We start from the raw sequence: 5,272 nt of genomic DNA, 5'->3' as shown, positions 1-5,272 counted from the left end.
CTCCTCCCTCCCGCGGCGGCCAATCGTAGCGCAGCTTCCGGCCGCTTCCGCCCGGTCTCTAGGGAGACCGGGGGCCCGCCCCCAGCCGCCGCAGCCCTGGCGCCTGCGTGGTCTGGGCCGACTGGCCAGTTGCCCGGATGGACGCGCGGTGTGGGAATCGTGTGGATCCACGTGCGGAGGTTTCCTACCGCCCCCTCGAGGCCCGAAGGGAGGGGTTGCCATGCAAACTGCTCATTTTTTTCTTGAGGTCATGGATGTTAGTGGGTTTATCTTCACCCAGAGGCCGGCGGGTTCTGCGGGTCCATTGTTAGGAGCATCGCTACCATATAGGCCAGCGGTTCTCAGCCTGTGGGTCGCGACCCCTTTGGGGGTCCAACGACCCTTTCACAGGGATTGCCTAAAACCATTGGAAAACACACATATATATATAATTACATATTGTTTTTGTGATTAATTACTATGCTTTCATTATGTTCAGTTTGTAACAATGGAAATACATCCTGCATATCAGATATTTACATTACGATTCATAACAGTAGCAAAATTACAGTTATGAAGTAGCAACAAAAATAATTTTATGGTTGGGGGTCACCCCAACATGAGGAACTGTATTAAAGGGTCGTGGAATTAGGAAGGTTGAGAACCACTGATATAGACACTGAAGGATTTATGGTGATGCGGATGGGGGAAAGGGGGAAAATGATGGCAAGAGCAAGGCGGCCATATAAACGAATATGATTAGCAAGTATGTTAAAGTTTATTGCGTTTTGTTTGTTGTTTGATTCAAAGAGACTGTACCAGATTGGACCCCTGAATTTTTAAAAATCTAAACTGAATAGAATTTTTAATACGTGAGTCAGATAAAACCTCTAATCCAGACCCATCAACTTGTTGGGTGCCTTTGGACAGGTTATATAACTACTTAGTTTATCTGCTGTAAAGAAATAAAAGTCCTGCCCTGGCCCGCGGCTCACTTGGTTGGAGCATCTTCCCCTGCACCAAGAGGTTCCGGTTCCATTCCTGGCCAAGGCACCTGCCTAGATCTCGGGTTCCATCCTCCTGGGGGGCAACCGATCATGGCTCTCTCCCACATCGATGTCTCTCTCTCTCTATCTCTCTCTCTCCTCTCTAAAATCATTAAACATATCCTTGGGTGAGATTTTCAAAATTATTACAAATAAAATCCCAAGATTAAATGAAAACTAACATATATCTTAATATTCCCATGTATATCACCTGCCTTCTGTTAAGATGTCTTGTGTGCCTGTGTATGTGTGCGTTTCTTCCAACAGAGGAAATTTGGAAATTTCTGTGTGTGTGTGTGTGTGTGTGTGTGTACATATATACATACATTCAAACACATTGTTCTTTTCACAGGATCTGCTCTTACAAATAGGATGTGAGAACCTTTAAGAACACCTTTAAAGGACATGTTGATGAATCCATAAAGGAGAAGAAATAACAGGCAGAACCCGACTCAGTGGTTTGGAGACCAAGTCTTCCTCTTAGACATCTGGACCAGTTCCCTGAAGGTCTCCATTGTAGGATCTAAGAGACTGATGTAAAACCCCGCTGATTTTTTGTGTGAACACTGTTTGATAAGTCCAGGTAAAGAGCTTTTGAATTAAGCGCCTCCTTGGCCACTAAGTGCTCCTTGGGCTATTTTCAAGGGTCCAATTACTTGTAGAAAACAGAGTGGTTTTTTTTTCTTAATTCCTCCATGTCGAGAATGACCCAAACCATGGAAATACCATGGGAGATTAGAACTGCCCCTTTATAAGAATCCTACGCTTCCTACACTCAACTTCAGAAAAAGTGAGTCAGCATGAAAAAAACAACACACGTAATAAAGCCCTCTTTCGTTAGTTTCATTTATTTCCCTGTCAAGTGTCAAATTGAAGGGTGGCTTTTCACTTAGTAGCATAATAGACAAGTAGAACCTTGAAAACCCGAGGGGAGGGAGCAGGGCCGGCTTGATGAGTGTGCAACCTGAGCAGGAACACAGAGCCCCATGCTGAGGCAGGCCCCACACTTGGTTCAATACTCTGCCATTGTCGTCTTGAAATTGTTAATATTTGAAAAAGGGAGCCCGCGTTTCCGTTTTGCACTGGACCTCACAAATTATTTAGCCAGTGCTGGGAACAGAGAGAAGCGGCATAGAAAATGACACTTAGAAAACACCTGCAGTTCAGGCACAAGGCTCAGAGCTTAAAACAATTATTTCATTCAATATGCCACCGAGGGTAGGGATCATCATTCTCGTTTTACCAAAGACAAAATAGGCCAGCAGACACTAAGCTGCTTAACTCGAGGTTATGAATCTAGTAATGGCAGATCCACTTTTCAGTTTTCCATGGAAGAGAATTCATTAGTTATGTTCCTCCCTTGAAGGAAATCATTCCCTTTGCCCATTTTTGTTGGTGCTTCGAACACCAGATAACCTGGAATAGCGAGAGTAAACATTCCTCAAATATATTAAGAAGCAGCCCTGCCCTGACCGGTTTGGCTTAGTGGATGGAGCATCAGCCTGCGGACTAAAGGGTCCTGGGTTCGATTCTAGTCAAGGGCATGTACCTTGGTTGCAGGCACATCCCCAGCACGGTGTGTGCAGGAGGCAGCTGATCGATGTTTCTCTCTCATCGATGTTTCTAGCTCTCTATCCCTTTCCCTTTCTCTCTGTAAAAAATCAATAAAATATATATTTTTTAAAAAGAAGCATAAAAGACTCAGAAGAGCTAATATGCGTTGTTTTGTTGTGAATTAGGGGAAGTAGGGGACTTTTTGATTTGTTTATTTTTTAAATGCTATAACCTTCCCTCCCCAGTTTAATCAATAGGCTCTAAACTAAGATAATTTCAGGAAATAAATATGTTAAGACTGGAACATAATTGTATATTTAAGTACAAAATCAAATGCCAGGCAGAATAAATGAAAGTATGCTTGAAACAATATTCATGGGGGAGCATGGGGTTTTAGAGTGTAGCTGATGGACAAAGAAACGGAGGAGGGGTGTATCTCAGAGCTTCAGAAGTCAGGATACATTAAAAGTGACAAGCAGGAACCCTCATATCAGTGCAGGGTGCAAAGGTACCTGCTTCTCTCCTAAGTCCTGAATTGGTCACATGGGGTTCAGAGGACAGTCTGTAGACAGCGTTCGAGGGCTTCAGCCTGAAGAGTGTGAGGGTATTTATGAGTGTCTGCATTTCATGTTGGTGGGTGGCTAGGTAGTCAGAGGTTGACCATGGGGTCAAAGGGACAATTTGGATTGGCAAAAACACAGAGAGCTTGGGTTTGTAAGATCTTTGGCCTAGTGCAGTGACTCTCAGTCGGGGTCCATTTTGTTCTAGGAGATATGTGGCAATATCTTGAACCTTTCGTGGTCACATCAGGGGAACTGGAGCTCTGCACTACGGCACCCGTGGGTGGAGGCCAGAGATATTGTTGAATATGCTACAGTGCACGGGACAGCCCTTCACCATAAAAAATAGCCACCCCAAAGTGTCAGTGGGGCCAAAGTTGGGGCGCTCTGGCCTAGTAGTGTTTATACCATCCTGCCCCCCACTCCCTAACTCCCTCCTCAGCTTAAGGTCCCCAGTTGTAATAAAGAATTGGTCTTCAGATATGTGCTTTTAATTGTAAATGACATTTTTTAGATATAAGAGAGGGAGGCAAGTGTTATTTAATTGCTTTTCACTGTGGGAATCTACATTCTGAAACTAAAAAGCAAATGGATGCATTTTCGAGAAGAGAGATTTAAGAAAAATACGCACACGTTTACGGAGCATGTGAGTTGCCCGTAGGGAGAAAAGCTAATGAGTCAGAAATAATTTACAAGGCTTAGATGCAGAGACCAGAAAACGCAGGAAGGCTTCAGAGGGTTGAAAGCACACTATAATTATGATGCGCTGCTGTACAATGTGCATGTCATGCAGTATTTAATAACTTCCTTGCAAGGATCTGAAACTCTGCATAAAAGCTTCAAATGTCTTGAAGAATCTCTCTCCCTCTCTCACTAGAGCTGCAGTTTCAAGCGTTCTTGGTGTAACCTAAAAATATGTGCTGCTTACCATGTGATTGTGGCTAACAGAAGGTGTAAGAAGCTGGAGCTTTTCTAACAGTCAGCTTCTCTGTGCTTTGACCTTTTTGTGGTTCTGCAGTTCTGATGAAAAGCCCGCATAGTCAATTTAGTAACAACCTTTAAAATGTTGCTTGTTAGGGTGTACTCGATGGATTTCGCCTCATCATTTTGCAGAGAGAGAGGTGGGAATTAGTGTGATCACAGTACAAATCATTTGGTCCCAGGCTGTGAAGTCTGCAAACTTCAGTCACTGAGAAAAAGAGAAGTACTTGATGTCATACAGAAAGTGGGAGCAGATTAACATAGGTCAGGTATACAGTGTTAAATTTATAGACATCTAACTTTAATGTAACAATTGTAAGATCTCTTTCTGATTGCAAAAGTAGCTTATAATTATTATCAATAATTTGGAAAACAGAAAGAAAATAAGCAACGGAAATAATCATAATAATCCATAATCCTGGTGCTCAGAGATAAGCACATTTTGCCTCTTTATAAGTCACAACTTAAAGTTTTTGTTTCATTTCACAAATAAATTTCTGTACCTATTTCTTTACCAAACCACAAAACCACTGTGAGATGCACTGCCTGAATAAACGACACAGATAAAACTTAATAGACTTGTTTTTGATGTTATTTGAAGGAAATGACTTAATATTGTCTCATCATCTCAGAAATGTTAATAATCTCAATTTTTCTGGTTTAGATTAATATAAACTCTACAAAGGAAAGTGTTTATATTTATAGGATTTATTTCTTGAAGTTGATTCAAAGACTCTATTAAAGTGCGTATTAATCCTGAAAGTACTGCTTGTGCCTCTGATAAAACAAAAAAATTTTTTCAGCCATCATTTAAGATGTTGTAGTGAGACAAAAAGGTATCAGGTACAAAGTGAAAATCTATCCTACTCCCCACTGCACTTTGAGATAACCACTGTTGACAATACATATTAATACTAGAGGTCCAGCGCACGAAATTCGTGTGTGGGTAAGTCCCTAGGCCTGGCCTGCGATCAGGGCCATTTTCCCTGGCTGCCCGCAGCTGGCCCCGCCCCCTGCCGCCACCCACCCCCAGTTTCCTGTTCACCATCAGGTGATTGGAGCCTGCTGGCCAGCTGCGGGAAGGAACCAAGAGGTGGTCAGTGTGCCTCATAGTGACTAGTTGATGGGTCATTCTGGTCGTTCTGCCATTAG

Source organism: Myotis daubentonii, chromosome 8, assembly GCF_963259705.1.
Source record: "Myotis daubentonii chromosome 8, mMyoDau2.1, whole genome shotgun sequence".
In the NCBI taxonomy this organism is placed as follows: Eukaryota; Metazoa; Chordata; class Mammalia; order Chiroptera; family Vespertilionidae; genus Myotis; species Myotis daubentonii.
This window is presented reverse-complemented; position numbering follows the sequence as displayed.